This window comes from Haemaphysalis longicornis, unplaced genomic scaffold (genome assembly GCF_048455015.1).
Source record: "Haemaphysalis longicornis isolate Haplotype H1 unplaced genomic scaffold, Haemaphysalis longicornis Haplotype H1 scaffold_14, whole genome shotgun sequence".
Taxonomy (NCBI): domain Eukaryota; kingdom Metazoa; phylum Arthropoda; class Arachnida; order Ixodida; family Ixodidae; genus Haemaphysalis; species Haemaphysalis longicornis.
Genome location: NW_027526245.1, coordinates 62,600,758 through 62,621,533, shown reverse-complemented (window position 1 = coordinate 62,621,533; position 20,776 = coordinate 62,600,758). Strand labels below are relative to the sequence as shown.

The 20,776-nt window shown below is 45.4% G+C and overlaps 1 long non-coding RNA gene across 1 annotated transcript; it reads left to right on the top strand.

The window, feature by feature from the left end:
• The first annotated feature begins 816 nt into the window (after positions 1-816).
• On the top strand, positions 817-2,637 carry LOC144165133 (uncharacterized). The gene is made up of 3 exons (XR_013321379.1): positions 817-931; positions 2,426-2,514; positions 2,576-2,637. It is a non-coding gene; the product is annotated as an uncharacterized LOC144165133 (long non-coding RNA).
• The last annotated feature ends 18,139 nt before the right edge of the window (positions 2,638-20,776 follow it).

Below are 20,776 nucleotides of genomic sequence, written 5' to 3'. Positions count from 1 at the left end.
CGTCGAAAAAAATCATCCTGGTAAAATATCTGCGATGTATTATTGCGATTTCCTGTTTTGGCATGCTGCGGGATTAGAGTAATCTATTGAAGCAGCTGGCCAATACAGCAGTTCAATCTCACAGTTTTAAATAGGCTATTGTCTAGGATAGGTAAGCCGTGCCAACGATAAGGTACGTATTATTAACGTCCCTACAGCTTTTACATACACGTTGTGGAACAACAGCTTTACACAGAGACATCTTTTGGATGGGTTTGATCATTTGTGCCCGTAGTTTGTAGCTGTGCAGCAGTGTATGCCAAGAATGGTGCGGTGAAACCTTAATAGGGGAAAAAAAGGCACTTCAAGAACGGAAGTTATTCGCACAACCGCACTTCTTCTACTTTCCATTGCCTCAGAATCGCCAATAAATTTTCAGTCTTACATAAGGCCTTGTCTAGTTTTGCAGCCCGGGGTATTTACAAAATCCATCTGTCAAAGTCGCCGTACCAGCCTTGGAGGCGAGAAAACTACGATTGCTCGCCCACACCCAATGCCTTAGCGTTGTAGTCTTCAACGGGAGCTGCCGTGATCTGCGGCACGAAGCTATACTGGGGAACTCCTCAATATGTACAGCAGCACCGCTGTTTCATTGTAGCATCTCTATTCTTTTGTGGACAGCTCACGCCCTTCAACAGCACATTGAATTCCAAAGAATAGCACCAGACACATGCTATACGAACTTTCCACCTGTTTTATACTCGGTATGTGGCCATACGTAGGTTAGTGGATAGAGGGAGCGCTGCGAGCGAATTGAGCAATCGTTTGCTTCACCAAGCTTCTCGTTTGAAGGTAAGCAAAGGTATATCTATATCGCATTCATATAAATCAAACCGGATGCTGTATAAAGGCTTAATGTAAGAAAATCAAGGCAAGGACTCAGAACAAAATGGTAAGCAATTTGACAGCTTTAAGGTAACTCCGTTTGTTTGAAAGGTATTTTTTTTTGCTGAACTGATGAAAAGTTGAAGTGTTCTAAAATATAGTTTTGCGTTGAGTTCCATATTCATGGCGTGCATAGACATATGTAATATCTCTCCTGCGTGCAATGTTCACGCATAGAAGGAGCTGTACTACTATTTCAGTTGTTGAAATTTCGCTGTCCCGTTTAACCTACGACGTCTTGTTGGGGTATTTGATTAGGAAGATTTTATTGCAGTGAACAGGTAATTAGGAACGTCTTAGGGGAAACAAGGACGATTCATTTGCGTCATCTCGTTGGCGCGCATTAACCAAATCAGTCGATATGGTGCTACCAAACTAGCCAGCATCCAATCCTCTGGTAATCTTTTTTGTTATAACCAGGGGCCGGGTTTGCTGGCTTAGCGTCGATATTTACTTTAAAGCAAGGCTTTCTACCTCTAACAGCGAACGGTTCTTCCATGGAGTGTGGGACAAGAAACTCCCAACGCCGCTGCGCAGGGAAGGGCGTTTTCACTCACGGATCCCCGCGCGCTCACACCGGCGTGCTCACACCCGAACCCCGCGCGCTCACATCGGCGGGTACATCGGAGAGACCCGGCTTTGTCGTCTGTTTTACCGACGGTTGTTTTGTGCCGGTTAAGTCGCAGCTTCGTGTACATTGCGCCCTTTCTTTGCACGGCTTGATTACATTCTTCGGCCCCACCTCCTGAGTAACCCGGACACGACGGAATTAAGTGGTCGTACAGAAAAGATACGTTAAAGATTGGTCTGCAGGACACGAAAACAAGATGTAGAGACCACATACAGACATCTGGCCGCTAAAAAAAACACTACCTTTTGCGAAATGCTTGCCACGACTGGGACTTCGTTTTGTAAACTAGTGAATACCAATTCGGTTGTGTTTTAACAGGTCCTCAGTTATCTTACTGATAACCGATAGAGTACAGTGGCGCTTCATATCGTGCACAAGGGTCACGCACAAGCCTCCTGGATAGGGCTATCCCACAGCATGTAAGTGCTGGAGAATAGGCATGTCCACGGGATAGACATGCCCTATCTCTCTTAAGCACTCAGGTTGTGCCAGAAACTTGCTACAGAGCCAGGCCCCCGTCGGAGATGTGCACGTGCTCGGCTCTTGGCAGTCCATGAATCTACTACACGACCTTCTAAATAACGATGGGTTCAAAAACCTTTTAGGGCTGGCTCTATGGCGGTGTTATACAGTCTTAGTGCCAGGCACTAGAAAAGGCTGAAAAGCCGAGAGATTCAGGCATAAAAACATCAGTATAAAAGCTGAAGTACTGTGTATTGTCTATTCTGAATCGAAAAATAGTCGGTCAAAACGTCAAGCAAATGGCTTCGCGAATCACGAGTGTTTTACATATGTATAACAAATTATTTAGCACTTTTTAGTTGTTTTCGTTTTTAGCGTTTCAGGAATATTTTTGTTACTCAATTACAGGGAGGGACCCAGCAGAGACAAGGCAAATGAAACAGTTTTTCATATTTTTCGCTGCATTTATTGTTCTGCAAATCAACGTCCGTGCGAAGGTAAGAAAAACGAACGGGTTAAATAAGAAATCAACTTACTCTCTAAACACGACAACGATAGGGGAACGCGAAGCTGTTCAAAATCAAGACCTACACCAAACGAGCCAACCCACAAGTGATCGGGCCACATCACACCACCTCACTAAGGTATTTATCATCGGGAAGGTTTACTGCGGTGCGTCTGCGCTCTATACTGCTTTACTGATACGCGAATTTTATGGCTTTCCCTGTAGTTCCAACATTGGCGTTTTAAAATTGAGGGGTACAGTTCCTGTCTAACTTTGAACGCGCCCGTATGCACCTCTATCCAAATCCAAACTACTTCGCTCTTTGCCGGAATTGGGCATTCGAATAGACGTCGGCTTCAGGAAGCGGGGGACCCATGTTCCATTCTGACCACGGGAACGGTTTTAATTTTGCTTTATTTCACCCACGATCACCATCATTCATAAAAAAATTTGGTTTTCCTGCAGTGCATTTTCAGTGGACAACACACGACATCAGTAAGAGGCTGAAAGCTTCGCTTTAACAGGAAGAGCATTATGGAGTTGATTTACAAAACTTCGAGGAAACACAAAAAACATTGTCCAAGTGTGAGGTAACGTGGCGACAGAGGCAGATCACTACGAGGCATGGCTATGCGAAGCGGTGCACGCATAAATATAGCGGAGAAAGACAGCAGCGGTTCCATGGCACTGCAGAGGCATACTTCGGACACGGGAAGAGTAAAGCGCGGCACGTCGAGTAAGATTACAAAGAATATCCAATATGCGGACAATGACTAGCACTAAGCAAAGAATTTTACGGCACAATGCTATTTACCGTAATTTTTATGGGGTTTGTGGGTGAAACTGGGGATTTTGAACAGCCTTGACTACTCATTGAAGGTAATGCGAAGACAACATACCGTTTTATTTTATTCATTACATTGGGCCATTCTACAATTTTTTTCGGCGAGAGATGATATTTCTTTTTTACAGATTGATGTGCAATTGAGTGGCCATGGAATTCTCTTATGACCAATTCCCTCAAACATGACCAATCCTCTCAAACAGCCTTAAAACATATAGACTTTATCTAGTACTGGGAAAATTCCCAAAAAAATAGACAGTCCCTTCTCTGTCTACACCAGATTGCATGCAGTACACAATATAGGGGTCGCCATGAGTTCCACGTGTGCTTCAGGTGATGAACGTGTAGTTCAACCCTATCTAAAAAGAACCGAGAATTCTAGTAGAACTGAATTCTCACTGTGTCGCTGCGAAAGCAGGTGTCCGAGTTCCTTATATTTCCTTAGATTTTCACGGCCCTCAGGCCGAGCGAGGAATGTTTTGGGGTCAATATGATTCAAGAGGAACTTCCAGGATTCGGCGTGTCTTTCTAGCAAAGATAGGAGAGTGCGGGAAAGGACTCGAGGGCTTGCCACCGCCCCCATCTTCCCCGTTTTATTCACTCATCTTGTCCTGATTTTTCAGGTTTGAATTCAACTATACATAATCGCCATTTCGCCTCGTCTGTCTCTTGATCGAAGCAAAGTTGTGTGTTGCCGTCATGTAGCTTCTGCCTGCAAGCACGACCACCTACACATCTCTGGGTTACTTCCAACCTCATTTTCGGTGCATTCGTATTCGTGCATTGTTACGCTGCAGAAAAAAAACACGACATTCTCACTGAATACCACTACGCCTTCCAACTTAGTATGTCTTCAAGACTTGAATTGCTGATGTACAGACAGCTCTAGCCAGACCCGTTACACAGTCAAGTGTGGCGGAGGAGCTTCGCCGACGCTGAGAGGACCCGTTGTCTTAGCAACACTTTCTATTTTAGAACGACATTCGGCCATTACACGAAAATTATTAAAGACGATAGTCTTTCTTGTGCTACTTAGACTCAGAAATTTTGGTCGGTCTGTATGTCTGTTTGTATGTCTGAATGTTTGTCTGAGGCTCGATTCAACCACCCGGCTAAAGTAAAATAGATATTGCGCAATAGTCTTATATAATCACAGCTAAATGTAAACGTCCAGCCCGGTTTATATGTTCATACTTGTCAACTTTGTTGAACAAGTACAAGACATTACGCAAATATAAGACAGGAAATTACTACACAAGATATATTTACAGTGTTTCTTTATTAAAAAATTATGAATGCTTGGTTTTTCGATAACAAATGATATTCTACATCTACGGCAGAAAATCGCCGCCTGGTGTTGCCCGCGCCACCTCCTGGTGACATAAGAAAAATCACGCGGCAACAGCAACGAAAGGTTCCACTAGCTAGGTTCCACGTTCTACTTGGAACGCACGTGGAGCACGACCACGCGGTTCTATAAACCTTGAAGTTGGCCGCCTCGATTCACGCGCGTCTCCGCCGTACTGCAGCGCTGGCATCGATGAACCCCGAAACGGCTAGAAGGAGGAAAGAAATCCTTTGGTCACGTGGTCAAATTGTGACGTCACTTGACTTGTTTTTGAGCGCCTAGGGACAACGCCGAAGCAGGCGCAGCAATTCCCTGGGTCCCCCCAAGCCCCCAAGTGAACGATTTGCGGTGTCAGCACCAAGCGTGTCTGTTTGTGGTGATTGCTACTAAATGAAGCTGCAGATGCGTGAATATACCGTGAATGCTAGTATTGTTGCCATTTCCCTATCCGATTAGGGGTCTTACATACCTACTGGGACATTTTAAGAGAGACTTGCAGCCTGAGCTCAGCGTAGATCAGCCATGCCGGTCTCCAGCGTTTGCGGTCACAGAAACGGAAGGGCGGAAAAGAGGGCATCTGTGCGCTCATTTTCCCAGCAAGGTCAGTAACATCATTATTTTATGTTTGTTGTAGTTTTTTTGTTTATACCACTGTACTGTGTACCTAAAGCTGCGTGAATTCTTGTTAGGGTGGCCGCCTCGGCCTCCTAGCTGTCATTCTCGTTCCCGATAGTATTGTGACGTTAATAATTTCTGTATAAACTTGAATTCAAATTTATTGTGCGCTGCATACTTGGACGCGGTACAGACAGTGGAAAAAGACAAACCAGACGTTGTCGCGCAAACCAACACGTGCTTCATGTAGCCAACGTGCCTGTGGTTTGTCCTTTCCCTTCCCTGTTTCTCGTCCAAGTATGCAGTACACGCTAAATTCAAATTACGATGCTATGTCCCCACACACTCCGGCCGCAGGTTCAAGTGTTTCCCTGTTGTTCCTTTTGTGTAGGAGCCCATAACATTGCTTAAGTTTGACCGAACCGGTGGCGTATACTCCCCGAATCGCAGTCCTGGATGTGTGAGGTGCAGTACCTCGAACGTAAGCATGCATGTGTTTGATAGCGTTAATCTCGCGAGTATGTCGTGTGCACGCACCAGAGTTCTCGATCTTCGGGCAGTTAAGTTGCGTTGCGGGAGATGAATGGGAAACGTCGCTTCTGTACAGAGAATGTAAAGATATCGCGGTAAAAGGAAAAAAGCATGAAATCGTGAGCCAAAAAAGACGGAAGAGGGCGAGAGGAAAGATACACCAAATGACGGTGGCAGAATCCGATCGTCCAAAAGGCTGTGAAGGTTACGCGGCATTTCGGGCCCTTTATGAGGAGGCATCAGGAGCAACTGTCATTAAAGTGTACATTGAAAGTGAATGGAAAAAGCTGCGTATGGGACAAATAGTATGTGGCAGGGCATAAAGCTATTGAAAACTTGTAAGCGCACAAATAAGTGTACAGGCAGGAGGGACACACACAAGCACTCACTGGCAACTGCCGTTTTATTGCAAAACAAAATTTATACACGAAGACAAATAGTAGAATAAAGAAATAGGGTGCTGATTTGCGCGTGCTCCTGCTCGTGCAAAATGATAGACGATTTGCTGGCACACTTGTTACTATGTTAATTGATAAAGAAGAGCTCAACCAGTTCCCTAACAATCTGATACTTATGCCTGTACAACACTACAGTCTCACCAAATAATGCGTGACATGCACACTTTTTTATAATGTGCAGGAAGATTTGCGCCCGTGGAATTCATTATCATAAACAAATGCTCTCTGATAAGGACGCTTAGACAGCGTTCCATCTGGCACACATACACGGACTTACATGACAACAAAATTCTGTAAATCATGCCAATCGTACAACGAACTAAAAGCTGCGCATGGTTAACACCGCACTCGTTCTTCCATTTTTAGACGATCCTTGTTATTAACAATGCGGAAGAGATTGCCCGCTTTTGCTTTTGCAGAACACATAAACAACACACGGGACGATGCGCTGCGTGTTCTTTTCCGAAGAGTGGGTTGTCCTGTGTGGTCTTATTCCATGTCGCTGTCTTCTACGCATTTTATTTTTCGAAGATATATTCCCAGCTCACCCAGATTTCGTTCCTGCTGACACAGCATGCAATCCTGTTCCTGCATCATCTGCATAGGAGGGTTCCAGAGGGAAAAGAAAGTGCTTGGAGCTGGCCCCTACGATGTTTGTGCAAGGCCTGGAGGGCAAGCCTTGGTCTACATCTTTTTCGAGTACCCACCGAAAGCAGGTGAGTGCCTGCAGAAGTGGTTTTTTTTGTGGCCCACTTTAAATTAGCAACATACAGACTGCGTCTGCTTGGAGACCAACCTGGTAGTGTGCCAACCAAATATGTAGCTGTGACCAAGGTACTGACGCGAAGACCTAATAAAAAATTAACTACTCCTCTGTCGAACTGGCAACAACAGGGGAACGTGAAGCTTTCCAAACTCAAGTGCAACACCAAATTAACCAGCCCAGTAGCAAGCACCTGTTTCTTATCGGGACGGTTTGCTGCACTGCAATTGTGCTCTCTAGAGGTATACTGATTCAGGCAGTCCATGACCTTTTGTAGCGTACAACCATTGTCGTCGTTAAATGGAGGTGTGCATTTTTGTGTAATTTTGATCGTTCATGCAAATCCTTATTGTTTCGACTGTGCTGGAATGGCGCAAAGGAGTAGACGTCAGCTCAATAACATAAGGGACCCAGGTTCGGTTATGATCGCAGGAAGAGTTTTAATGTTTTTTTCACTTCGCCCACGGTTGTCATCATCATCATCTGAAAAAGTAGGCTTTCCTGTGCATTTTGGGTGGACTACAGACACATCAGGCAGAGGCTCGAAGCTTTGCTTTAGTAAATGAAACCGTACGAAGATGTGCATGCAGCTTAAGCATTGTACATGAGCCAAGACAGTGAGGAGTGGTTATAGGTTCAATCTTTGTCAAGAAAGGTCACAAAAGGTTCAATTTGATTGATTGATTGATTCATTGTAGGGTTTAACGCGCTTACGCACCGCAGGCGATTAGGCGCGACGTAGTGAAGGGCTCCGGATTAATTTTGACCACCTAGGCACCTTTAACGTGCGCCGAAATCTCGTACACACGGGCGTTTTTGCTTTTCGCCTCCATCACAAAAGCGGCCGCCGCGGCCGGGAATCGAACCCACGACATCGAGCTCAGCAGCGCAACGCCTTAGCCACTGAGCCACCTCGGCGGGTAAAAGGTTCAATTTTAATAACTCAGCTTGTAAACGTGTCAAATCTAAAATTGACTCTTTATTGTACCAGCCTTCCATGCTCGGCTGAGGAATGGTGGACAGCTTGAGGTAACAACTTGCAGAAAGGTTTGTAAGCTATGTTGATGTGTCCATGTAAATATTGTCACGAGGAGACGAAGAAGGGCGCAGTAGGGTATGCGCCGCGCAGGGCCCGATGAAGGACGACGAAGAAGAGCTGTGTGTGAGGCGTGCAGCCTGGGCGAACGCTCTGCAACAGCTGCCTTGTAAATAACGTAAATAGGTCATCTCGTGCTGTAAATAGATCGCGTCGTCATCCTCCATGGTTCGCCTCATTCCTTCTACCGCCACGTAACATTTTGGTGGTGGTGCTGGGTCTCGATCCCCATGGCGGTCTCAGCCTCGCCCGGTCTCGTCTCCCGAAGCTATTGCTACAAGCCTCTTGGATCCCGTTGGCCCACTCCAGCCCCGGTGAGACATGAACATGACCATCCCCAGCCACGTTTCCCCAGCCAATGACCCACCATGACCTCCCGACGTGACCAGCCGCGACCCAACGATACGACGACGCCGATCCCCTGCCCAGTTCTCCGGCGGAGCTTCAAGGGCTTTGGCGGCTGCTTCGCTCCATCGGCGGGAAACGCTGTTCAGGGGCCGCAGCTCATCTAACCATCGTAATCCGTGGTGGTCAGAACATCTCCCCTCTCTTCTCCTCTCATTCGCATCCTCACCGCACCAGAACATTTCTTGTGATCTCGACCGGGACGGTCGCCTTCGACGCGGGGGCTATGTCATGAGGAGACGAAGGGCGCAGTAGGGTATGCGCCGCTCTGGGCCCGATGAAGGACGACGAAGAAGAGCTGTGTGTGAGGCGTGCAGCCTGGGCGAACGCTCTGCAACAGCTGCCTTGTAAATAATGTAAATAGGTCATCTCGTACTGCAAATAGATCGCGTCGTCATCCTTCATGGTTCGCCTCTTCTGCCGCCACGTAACATTTTATATGTCACGAGGAGACGAAGAAAGGCGCAGTAGGGTATGCGCCGCTCTGGGCCCGATGAAGGACGACAAAGAAGAGCTGTGTGTGAGGCGTGCAGCCTGGGCGAACGCTCTCGAAGGAGGCGGTTGGTGACGCACTGCCGACGCATAGCCTGCTTGGAGCGGCTGTGGCTGTTGTTCCGGGGCTGCAAACGTTAAGGCCTGCCTGACTTCTTGGCGCACGATGTCGACGACTGATGCAGACGCCGGCCCGGGCGGAACGAGTCCGTGCAGCTGCAACTCCTCCCGAACGATAGATCGGACGAGCTGCCGCAGTGATCCATCGGTGGACGCAGCAGTCACCACAGCGCCAGTGGTGCTGGAGGATCTGCCGGCCCCACGTTCGTACTGTCGGCACCGCTCCTGCAGGGCTCACTCGATGGCTGTCGCCTCTTTGATGAAATCCTTTACAGTAGGAGGAGGATTTCGCACGAGGCCAGACAACAGCTGCTCTTTTACACCGTGCATTAGGTGTCGCAGCTTTTTCGGCTCGGGCGTATCGGGGTCGGCTCTCCGAAATAGGCGAGCCATGTCCTCCGCGAACATTGCGACCGTTTCGTTGGGCTTTTGAATTCGGGATTCCAGAAGTCGCTGGGCGAGCTCTCGGCGGTCTGTGCAGGCAAACGACTACAGAAGCTCCCGCTGAAATTCATCCCACGTCGACAATTCACCCCTCGCCTCTCGGTTTTCGTACCAGGTCCTGGCGCCGTCGTCCAGCGAGTAGTACACATGCCCAAGTTTTTGTTCAGGGTTCCACTGGTTGAACGACGCGACACGCTCAAACTGCTCCAGCCAGTCCTCGACGTCTTCGAACGCTTCACCACGGAAGACGGCAGGAGTGCGCGGCTGGCGAAGCGTTACCTGAGAGGCAACTGATTGTGCCATTACTTGCGGTTGAAGCACTTGGCGTGTCGGCGCGCCGCTGGAAAGGAGGCCGTACTCAGGAGACAGGCCGAGTTGGCGGCGGCTAATCCGATGAACCGGGGTCTCAACAAAGCGTGGCCGTACCGGGCTGCCAGGAGGGGTCCTGGTCATCAGGTGGTTGTACCCAGCACCTCTACCAGTGTAGCGTACAGCGAATGCGTGCTCCGGATGGTAGGGGTTTTTAATGAGGCACAAAACACCAAAACGGTGACAGCCAAGGGTCTAACCTAAAGCTCGAGAACCGGGAGACCGGCCCCCAGCGCGCGCCATCCGAAGACGAAGATTCTGTTTTCTTCTGCCTCGTCGTCGACCGTTGCGTGTGCCCTTTCTTATACAACAGGTGACATTTACCACCCCCCAGGGGAAGCATCGTCCCGATGCTCGGGTGAAAGTGTGGTGAAACAGCGATCCAGTATGGGCGTGTCACGTTCTTGCGAAGTAAGGCTTCATGCGGACGATGTGGACCACTTCCCAGCGGCGTTGGCGACGCCGGGATGGAACACCGTCTTCCGGAATAACTGCGTACGTGACGTCACTCAGTTGTTTCAGAACTCTGTACGGTCCAAAATAGCGTTTCAGAAGTTTTTCGCTTAGCCCTCGACGTCGGATGGGGGTCCACACCCATACATAGTCGCCAGGCTCGAAGGAAGCGTGCCTGTGACGAGCGTTGTAAAGAGAGGAATCCTGCACCTGCTGTTCTCTGATGCGATACCGAGCGAGCAGCGCGCCTCTTCGGCGCGCTGCATTTCTGTGGTCGTGTGGGAGCATGGCATCCAGCATCGTTGGTGCCTCGTGTCCGCACAGGAGAGCGAATGGCGTCATGCGCGTAGTTTCTTGCCGGGTCGTGTTGTAGGCAAACGTCACGTATGCGAGAATTGCGTCCCAATTTTTGTGTTCCAAGTCGACGTACATGCTTAGCATGTCTGCAATGGTTTCGTTCATGCGTCCACCACTTGTAAGGAGACAGGACGCTTCTCTCAGGAAGGCAGCAGATCGAGCGCTTCCACCTTTACTCGTCGGATCGAGACTCCGCAACACACTCACTTATGATGATGATCATGTACAGATGACGATTATAATGGTTAGCAACGCACTCGCGAGGCGGTTGGCGACGCACTCGCCGCCTGCGAGAGCGTTCGCCCAGGCTGCACGCCTCACACACAGCTCTTCTTCGTCGTCCTTCATCGGGCCCAGAGCGGCGCATAGCCTACTGCGCCCTTCGTCGTCTCCTCGTGACAATATTCTAAAGGGTACTGGTATGAAATTTTTGTGTTAAGTTTTTCTCATTGATATGGGTAATCAGAGAATAGAACATTAAATGATTGACCAAAGAGTAAATAATCACTTTGAGCCTTGTTTATTTGTATCAGTTTTGGCTTCGACAAAACAAACACCAAGGCGGCCGCTATGGAAGCACAGCAGTCTTGATGTCACTGTTCTCGTTGCATCATGGTCAGACTGGACGCACGTACTAGAGTGAGCCAACACGCTCAGGCCGGCGGTAGTTGCACGCGCCTGGGCTGCACGATATCATTCCCAAAACTGTGACATGATACACAGGTCAGTGCAGCGTGCACCATCAGCAGCCAGTATGTTGGCTAAGTCACTGCAGCCCTGATGTCGGCAGTTTGGAGCGAACTGCATGGCGAGGACTCCACGCGTCTTGCTTATGCCAGTGCCAAAAGGGTATTCGTTCTGAGCTTTCTTATGCATGCAAAGATTACAATTGTTTTAAAATATGTTATACTAAACGGTTGCTATCACAATCTTCATATGCAAAGGAAACTTTTTGCATACTTATCTCAGCTTTGATATTTCGTGTCAGTATTCCTTTATATAGGTGAAACCTAATCATGTTTTGAACATTTAACAGGGGTGTGCTCCTCAAGTTATTCTTTACTTGTTTTAAGCTGATGTTTTAAGTTGGGAGTTAAGAGAGGCGTGGCATTCTGGCTGCCCATTTCTGGCCACCAGTATTTCTCAGTAATTCTTCAAAACATTTTTTCTCTGCACTTCTCTGAAATGTCGAAGACGCCTAACTGAACTGACTCGTGAATAAAGCATTTTCGTGCAAAGATCAAGCAATCTCCACCCTTCCACTTACCTGGCAGAGGATCATCCTCTTGTCTCAAAGGGTTTTGTTTTGCTGAGTCCTTGCCACTTAGGACCACCGTAGAAATTGCTGCCCACATATGAGTTCTCTCCACATGAATCGGCCTTAGGTGTCAGAGGAGTGAGAGTAAGAACTTTAGAATAGTGTTAGAAAAAAGCACTATACAATAGATTTCTTTTTTGAAACACGTTAACATGTCGACCAACGTCATTGCGACTGTAGGATGTGACTTGTTTTTAGAGGGGCAAAATCAGAAAAATAGAGACGAACAAGTAAGTCATTGTTGCGCGACAACCAAGTTAAGCTGCCTGGAATTTACAAGCAAACAATATTGTAATGAAGACGTTTACAGTTGTATTGCCTGGTTCAAAGAGACTGATATTCAAAATTTTGAGGAAAGCTGGAGTTGGCCGTGTTTTTTTGTATTAGGGTTTTTGTGGAAATGTGCCATTGTATTCTTTATTTTATAAATTTTTTAACTGCTACAGAAAAGTTAATTTGTAGACTCAGTTTTTCTATGTGTTTGGTGTTCTTATGACCCCTTATGACTCCTCGGGCATTAATGATGGGTGTGGTACCTGAGCAGGCTAAACAAAAAATATCAACGTAAGAGAATTCTGCCACGTGCGTACCAAAAATAAAGAAAAAAAAATTACAACAGAAACGTCAGTGTCCATAAGCATACTAAACAACGTACACGCAAGGAACAGAATAATTGTGTGCTGTGTTTTAGCTATTTGGTCATTTGAATTTTGAATGTGAAGCTCCTAAGAAAATAAATGTAGCGCTTGACCAGTTTTCAAAATGGTATTTCTTTTTTACTTTTCAGTGACAGAGGTCTCAACAAGCATCTATCTGGATGCACCTACAACGTTTGTGCTGGGCACTTCTGACACCAGTCGTGTTATATGGCTGTGAAGCTTGGAATTAATAAAACTAAAAACTGTCTTCTTCCTTTGTTACATTCCTTTTACATTGTGCAGGAACAGGAAAATAACATGGAGGACAATACATGAGCACTTGCACGTCATCATGCCCTGGTCACTTATCTAATACGTATTTGTGCAGCGGTTTAAACAACGAACTGCCAGGTAGCCAACATTCACAGCCATTTCAGGTCGCACCTCTCAAGCTGCAACGTCATAATTCATTTGTCCGAGGAACATTGTAAAGGTCTTCACAACAGTACATGATAAATAATTGAGATGCAACACTGTAGGTTCACTTACAGCAGCAGGTTATAAAAATTTTGGATATTTTAATACTGGCCTTCAGATATGCTCTTGAAGCCTGTAAGTTGGGCGCAATGTAACGCTCTACATTGGTTACTACAAAGGGCTATTGTCATAGCAATCAAGCATTCTGCAGTGACACAAACTTGTTTAGAGCCACTAAATAAGCTACGCTACCATCTATCGCCAATAAATGTCATTTTGGAATGAGCAGATCTGGAAACTATTGAAGGGACAGTATCTCATCGTACGTTTTTCTTAGTTTAGTTTAAACGTAGCACACTGCGCAAGTAAAACTGCAATTGCGATTACTGTTCTCCCCAGAACACGCGCGCGCTTCTAGAAAATCTCGCAGCTCTGCATGGAATTTTTCTTTGATTTTCTTATTGTTCTTGAAGGAAGCAAGAAACTTAAACGCAGGGGTAATTCAGTGTGGAAGAAATATTGAAGAAGGCGTCCTTCAAGTTTGATCATTGTTTGGTGCGACAGCAGTAATATTAGGGCCAGATGGAGGGGGAAAGATGTTGAAGTTTATAATAATAAAGAAACCAGCGCAGGAGAAACTCGGGGCGATAACATGGACACGGTCAGCCAGGCACGCACCGTATTCATAGAAAAAATATCGTCAAGCAAGACACCCGCCAAACTAAAATAATTACAAAGGAAAGCTTCAGTTCCAGCCGTTTTTTGCGTCGTCTGCTGCTTGACGTCAGCATTTAGCTTCTTACAGGGAATTCCCTAGCAGGCGACGCGCGAGGCCACAACAAGCCTGCTCGCAGCAACAAAAATTCCCTAGAGGTCCACAACGTTAATCCCCAACTGACAGCGGTTCAAGGAGCCATTCCCGGCCCCCTGTAGCAATGAAACGTGGTAAATGGAAATCGCCTTGAGCAAACCTTTAGTGTGTTTACCTTGGGATGAGCGCGACGGTACAGGAACAGCATTAGAGGTGAGCGGGAGACATTTCCTTGCCAAATGTCTACAAAGACTATCGTCTTTGGACGACATTTGCAACGAAAGGAGCAGATAAGCGGCCAATTTTTTTTCTACTTCATTCCCTGTGGCAATTCTCAGTTTCTAAACTATGCATTTAGTTTTTAACACGTTGTTAGTAAGGGCATACTAAGTAACATGGTTTTGCGATAAGGAATGAAAGCATTGTTTCCAGATCATTAACCCTGTGATGCAAAAAATTGCATCACTGGCGCAACATATCATCCTTCCTAAATTCACGAACCACCGAATATCGGGTAGACATGTTCCTTCTTTTCTTGGAAAAAATAGAGCGCCTGCGTACACTGCAAACAGTTCATCGAAGAGGCGGGTGAAGAAGTATTTGATGTCAAAATATTTTCTGACAACCAGGACTCTCAAACTCAGTGAATCCAACAGCGCTTAATGGGGTTTTATCAAAGTTACCTTGCATTCCCCTTTTAGAATATTTCTTAGTTGATAGAAAGAAGGCATTGTTAAATATGTTGAAAAATGCCTATTGAAGCGATACCACTTTAGGAAACTTAAGCTCATTAAAACACCTATTATTTTTCTGATGACTATTCTCCACACCTAACGGCGCCATTTTTTTAGGTTACAGAACCCGTGGGTCCTCTCAATTCTCCACTACTTCGTGTGGTGCAAAGCGGAATTAAGAAAGCGGCTGGGCTCCTCAAGGTATAGAAGACATTGTGTCACATCTGCATTTGGTTTGAAGATTGTTATATGTTCCTTTGATGTGTTGCACGGAAAATATGCACGAAAGCAGTATGTTCCCCGACAGGGTTTTACTTCATTTAATTACATTTCCCCCAAACCCAGAGGCCTCCAGAAGTCAGGGTGGTACAAAATATACAGAAAATGAAAAGCGTACATTACCTTCACGTTACATTCCTATGTGATTCCGTCGAAAGTACTTGCAAATAACCTTTCTCGAAACTGTGAGTGTTGGGGAATGGCGCCGCTTGGACCGGATGGCGAGTATACGTGCTGCGACGTTGTCAGCATGAATAGCTGCGGCATGTCTAATTGCGGTACTGTATTATTCTTATTTTAGGTAGATGATCGGCGTATATAAGGAGTTGCTAATTTATGCATACATTTTGCAGACAGACTTCAATACCAAAGTTGGTTATCTAGAATTAGCAATACTCAACCGGAACGTTTCTGCAGATGAGAAAACCGAAGAAACATTAGGATTTAACTGAAGAACAATGTGCTGACTACGGCTGTCGACTCGCCCAGTAACTTGCCCTGTCGGGGAGGGCTGCAGATTATTTTAGACAGGCGTTTTGAAAACACGGGTGAAATGAAATCTCTACGTAAATACGGATTTCCGTTGTGTCTAAAATATGCGGAAATGGTTCCTTTGGTATTGAAAGACAATTTACTTGCGTTTCAAATGTAAGTTTTAATGAACCGTAACAAGGCTAAAGAGAGCCTCTACAAATGAAAACACTAGCGTCGCTTGAAGACACCCGTGGGTGTGAGCGAGGCTTATCTAAAATGCGCCATTGAATGAGGTCATAAGAATAGCTGACCTCGTGAACTGCATCGCACGTTTGAGGAAATGACTGGTGACCTCCGCAATAGACGAGAAACCTATACGTGCTTATCATGGGGATCCCAATAATAAATACGATATGTCTGAGTAAATGCTGTAAGCCAGGTTGTCACGGGACTTGATCTACTACGTGGAGAACTTTTACCGCTAGCATTGACACAATTATCCACCATAGGATAGAATTTAACATTTTGTTGTTTAAGGACGCTAGAAACGTGCCTTAAAGTGCTCCCAGCGTAGGAGGCGGTGCTGGCGATGGAGAAATATTTAAACGCCTGCCTCAAGAGAGTTAATTTGTCGCTTCCACGAGAGGCCGTTTGGATGAGGATCAACAACTTTTCTAGTTCCTTAACGTACGCCGCGGTGCAAACACGCTCCTACATCCGCTTCGCTTTACTATTAATGTATTCTGTTAGTCCTGTAAAAAAATAGCATTTTTCTGCGGAAACTACGAAGCAAACCATGGAAAATAGGGTGGTTTTATGTGGGATAACGAAGGGCAAGGGAATGGCGCCGTTAGTGAAATCAAAATTGTGTATGTGACCGTGTACTGCGTCTCGCGTGTAACATTGGAAAAAAATTAATTTTCAAGTGATCCTGACGGATTCATGGTTTTCGCTCAGAGTCCTGAGGCTGATCGCAATGACCTGTGGTCGTCCCGAACCACCGAATATCGCGCAGTCGTGTTCTTTCTTTTCTTGGAAAAAATGCAGTGCTTGCGTAAACAGCAAGCAGTTCTTAAAGAGGCGGGGAAAAAGTATTTGATGTCAAAATATTTTGTTGACAACCAGGACTCTCAAACTCAGTGAATTCAACAGCCCTTAATGGTGTTTTAACAAAGTTACCTTGCATTCTACTTTTACAATATTTCTTAGTTGAGAGTAAGGAGGCATTGTTAAATACGTTGAAAAATCAATTGTGAAAGGATATAACTTCTATACATACACCTATTATTTTTCGGATGAGTATTCCGCACACCTAACGGAGCCATTTCGTTAGGTTACAGATACTGTTGCTGCTCTCAATTCTCCCGTCCTTCGTGCGGTGGAAAACGGAATTAACAAAGCGGCTGGGCTCCTCAAGGTACAGTAGACATTGTGTCATCTCTGCATTTGGTTTGGAGATTGTTATGTGTTCCTTTGATGTGTTGCACAAAAAAATACGCGGAAACGATAGCCCCGATACAGTATGGTTTCCGGGAGAGTTTTACTTCATTTCATTATATTTACCACAAACCCAGAGGCTGCCAGAGGGCAGATGGGTCACGATATACAGAAAATCCTAAAAATATGCATTAAGGTCCGCATTGGATGCGAAGATGATTCCGAGGAAATTATTTTTAAATAGAGTTGTTCCGAACGTTGAGCGTTCGGGAATCGCACCGGCTAGACCGGACAGGGACTACAGTGCTATGACATCCTTGGTATATATTTCATTTATTTATTTATTTTATTTATACATACTGCAGCCCCTATTATGGCTATTGCAGGAGTGGACATACAAATGATCAGGTGATGACACGCAGGAACAAAAACACGAGAGTATGGCACAAATTTGTGGTTCACAATACTACACGAGATACAGAATGAACAAAGGCAAGACCAAAAATAGCAAGAGAACATGGAAATCTCTACTTAACACGCATGTGGTACTGCACTCAGTAACTGCTCTAAAGGGAGCGCGCAGGTATCGCGAGGTAGCAACTTCCAGAGCTCAATAGTGGAAGGAAATAAACTTTACTTAAACAAATCAGTTTTGGGATGAAATGGCGTAATATTTAGCGCATGTTGACTCCTGGTGTGAACAGATGGTGGTGTGGCAAACTGCAGATACCTGTGAAGCGACGGCAAGCGCGGCGAATTAATCAAAGTGTACAGGAATTTTAAGCATTCTGAATGGCGCCGAGCAGATAAAGGAGTTAAACCCAGAGGTGCTAAGTTGGACGTAGGCGAAAAATCGCGGTCATATCTTCGGCAGATAAAACGGACGGCTTTTTTTTTGTATGGATTCTAATTTTGCAATGTCGGACGCTTTGTGTGGATTCCACACGACAGAACCGTATTCGAGTAATGGCCGTACTAAAGTTTTAAATGCTAAGAGCTTGGTTTCTTTTGGTGCTACACGGAGAACACGCTGTAAGTAACCCAATCTCTTCAAGGCTTTATTATATGTATTATCAATGTGCTTGGACCAGGACATGTTATGAGTGAAGTGAAGGCCGAGGTACTTATATTCCATTTTTCTTTCTAAATGACAACCATCGAATGAGTAGGGAAATGGATGAGCGGATGACCGAGTAGAAAATGTCATGCACACAGTTTTTTGCAAATTTACATTCATTTGCCAGGTTTGGCACCAAGTACAAAAACTGGAAAATGAATTGTTCAGTTTTGCGTGATCCTCAGCAGAAGTAATTTTTTGATAAATCACGCAGTCATCGGCGTATAGCCTAATCTGGGACGTTATGTTACCGGATATGTCATTAATAAATAATAAGAAAAGAAGGGGTCCAAGTACCGAGCCCTGCGGAACACCTGAAGTTACATCAGCGGTACTGGATGCCGTTGAGTTAAAAAGTACATACTGCGAGCGGTGCGAGAGAAAACTAGATATCCAATCTACGAGCAGCGGGTTTTTTTAATATGTAATTAAGTTTAAGTAAAAGTTTGGAATGGAGAACTGTATCGAAAGCTTTCGATAAGTCAATAAAAATAGCATCTACCTGATAACCCGAGTCAATGGATTCAATAACATCATGACTAAATTCGGTGAGTTGAGTGATTGTACTGAAACCGCGTCTAAAGCCGTGTAGAAACTCGTTTAGAATATTATTAGCTTCCAGGAATTCTACTATGTGTTTGTATATGACGTGCTCTAATATTTTGCATGAGTGAGATGTCAAGGAAATAGGCCTGTAATTAGACGGCGAGGTTTTGCACCCGACTTTAAAAAAGGGGAGCACTTTAGCGAGTTTCCATGATAAGGGAACTGTTGCTGTTGCTAGAGATTTTTTGTATATTACCATAAGGTAGCAGCTTGTGCATGAAGGATATCGTACTAAAAAGTTGTTGGGAATATTATCTGGGCCAGGGCTTTTTTTTAGTGTCTAAGTTAAGTATCAAATTTAGAATGCCTTCTTCAGATAAACATACGTCACCAATTGAGGGTGCAGGGTAAGCCAGTGAAAAGGTAGGTGTTTGCAAATTATCGATGGTGAATACAGATTTAAAATAAGAATTAAATGCATTGGCTATTGTGACAGGGTCGCTTGTGGAAGCTCCATGAATGTCCATCGTGTTTGGTTCCGTTGAACTCGGCAAGATGGAGCTCCAAAATTTTCTTGGATTTGTTACCATCAGGTTTTTTATTGTCACTTGGTAATAGAAATCTTTGGCGGCTTTAGTTTTGGCCCTTAGTTCTTCTTTAAGTTTATTGAACTCATTTAATGGCGGGGAGATCTGACGTCTAGTCGAACGATGTAACCTTTTTACGCGAGGTGTAAGTTGTAACAACTCCCTCGTCATCCATGGCAACCGGAAATTTTTTTCTTAGTCTTTATCGGAATAAAGCGGGCGATACAAGAATGCACAAGATTTTCAAATAAAGAAACCAAATCGTTGACGTCGCTAGATTCGCTAAGCTGTTCGAAATTTTCAAATGAATCCTCTAGAACTGTCAGGATACTGACGTCATCTGCGCGGTTAAAGTCATGATGAGTTGAATACACGATACTCGGTGTGGGTACACGACATGAGAGTGAAACGAAAACGGCTTTATGATCCGAAATTCCCTCAGTGACAAGGCAGTTAAACGTGCTTTCTAAGAATGTTGGGCTAACAAAGACTAAATCGAGAACTGCCGACTCTCTTGTAAATTCTCGAACAACTTGGGTTAGGCCGAGAAACAGAGAAAATTTCAGCAGCTCTGTGTCTGTTACAGAGGGCGGATCACTTAAAGACAGGGTCGACCAACGAATTCCAGGCGCATTAAAGTCTCCCATAATGATTAGATTTCCGCTAATGTAGTTATGCTCACTAATAAAATTTGTCAAGGTGATCAAAGAATCTGCTGACGATCCCGGAGGACGGTAAAAAACGTCTATAATGATAGTGAGGTGCTCAAAGTAAAATTTGCACCACACTGACTCTATTCCGGTTGGCCCTTGAATTGCACGGAACTTCAAGTCTGAACGAAAAAAAAGTGCCACCCCGCCCCCTCGCCCACTATTCCTGTCCAACCGAAGTACGGAAAACCCAGGGGGAGTGATTTCACTATCATGAATTCCCTCATGCAGCCATGTCTCAGTGACGCCCACAACGTGCGCTCCATGTGCTGAAATTATTGATAAGAAATCAGGAAACGTATTTACTATACTTCTAGCATTGATGTTCAAGAGGTGTAAGTTAGCGTTCTTCTGTTGTGGTAGTCATCGAGGACCCGGAGGAGGGAGTGTAGTTGTAATCCCTTTTGTGCGGCTGTTGGACCGAATGAGACAGTTAGAAGCATTGTCCCAGTCGTGACGAACATTGTCAATGAAGACGTGATCGTAGATAATGCGGACGTTTGTGCCAGCGTCTCTAAATGACTTTGTTGCTTCCCACAATTTTTTTCGTATTATGCGTACGCGAGCTGTAAAATCCTCAGTAACGCGAACATTTGGGTCCTCGATGTTCTTGGCACTTTTCATAATCGCAACTTTTTCGTTGAAATCGAGGAGTTTAATGATAGTAGCTGGAGGACGGCCTCCGCTACCTCTCCCTAAGCGATGGCATCTCTCGATTCGCGGGCATTCCATTTAAAGTTCCTCTGTAATAAACTTCGACACCTTTGAAAGCAGTGACGCATTTGTTTCCCCGGATTCTTTCAAAATGCCATGAAAAATTACGTTGTTTCT